Raw genomic sequence first — 1,606 nt, forward strand, 5'->3', positions numbered from 1 at the left:
TTCTTCCAGTAGGGATATTCAGTTCCATCGAACCCGGGGCAAGCAGCGGAGACTTTGATTATCCCTGGAGTCGACATAGCTAAACTCCAGGTGGTTAAACCGAATCACACAGAACAAGGGAGTACCTTGCTCTGATACCAATTGAAAGTGCTAGTTATCGACTAGGGGGGGGGGGTGAATAGGCGATTTTTATCAAAGTCTTCAAAACATGGAAGTTTCAAAGACAAACAATAGAAATGACCTAATTGATATGCAGCGGAAGATAAACTACAACAAGCAAGCCATAGTCAAGTATGCAATAGAGTTAACGTACGAAGACTAATAGCAGCTAGGTAGTAAGGATCAGGATGGAAGATAGTATGAATCCAATCAACAATAGTAGTCAAGCAATGAAGTCAAACAGATAAGACAGATAGGCAATGACTTCACGAAGACAAACTCAAAGTAAAGGAGGGAAGGGATAGAACCAGTCACTTGTTGAAGACACAAGATTTGTTGGACCAGTTCCAGTTGCTGTGACAACTGTACATCTGGTTAGGGAGGCTGAGATTCAACTCAGAAGACCGCGTCTTCACCTTATTCCCCTTAAGCTAAGGACACACAGTCCTCGCCCAATCACTCTGGTAAGTCTTCAAGGTAGACTTCCGAACCTTCACAGACTTCGTTCACCGGCAATCCACAATGACTCTTGGATGCTCAGAACGCGACGCCTAACCGGCTGGAGGATACACAGTCCTCAAGTGTAATAAGTCTTCAAGTCACACAGACAGAAAGACTTCAGTGATGCCTAACACTCTTTGGCTCTGGGTGTTTGGGCTTTGTCCTCGCAAGGATTTCTCTCTCAAAGGCTTCGAGGTGGGTTGCTCTCAAAACGACAAAAGCCGTAAACTAACTCTGAGCAGCCACCAATTCATGGTGTAGGGGGTGGGCTATTTATAGCCACAAGGCAACCCGACCTGATATGTCCAAAATGACCCTGGGTCACTAAGGAACTGACATGTGTTCCAACGGTCAGATTTCAAACACACACGGCAACTTTACTTGGGCTACAAGCAAAGCCGACTCATCCAGCTCTGGATAAGATTTGCTCTCATTGTCTTCGCTCGAAGACATAGGATTTGGGTTGAGCATCACTTCAGTCACTCTGACTTAGTTCACTTGGACCCCACTTAACAGTATGGTGGTTCCTATGACTCAACACAAAAGAAAAGGAAACAACGAAACAACTCAGTCTTCGCGCTCCATAGTCTTCACTCAATGTCTTCTCATGTCATAGTCTTCAATGTGAATATCTTCACACACCACAATTGTCTTCAATGTCTTCATACATTTTTAGGGGTCATCTCCGGTAGGTAAACCGAATCAATGAGGGACACTACCTGCGTTATCCTGCAAGTCTCACAAACGCATTAGTCCCTCAACCAACTTTGTCGTCAATACTCCAAAACCAACTAGGGGTGGCACTAGATGCACTTACAAACCGCATTTTCTATCTTAGGGGTGTGGGTGCGTGGGGGAAACATGACTTGCCCCGCACCGAACCATACCGAGGGGCATAGTTGTACTGACACATCTTCCCTGTATGGACTTTGCCCCATTATCTATC

Source organism: Triticum dicoccoides, chromosome 4B (assembly GCF_002162155.2).
Source record: "Triticum dicoccoides isolate Atlit2015 ecotype Zavitan chromosome 4B, WEW_v2.0, whole genome shotgun sequence".
Taxonomy (NCBI): Eukaryota; Viridiplantae; Streptophyta; class Magnoliopsida; order Poales; family Poaceae; genus Triticum; species Triticum dicoccoides.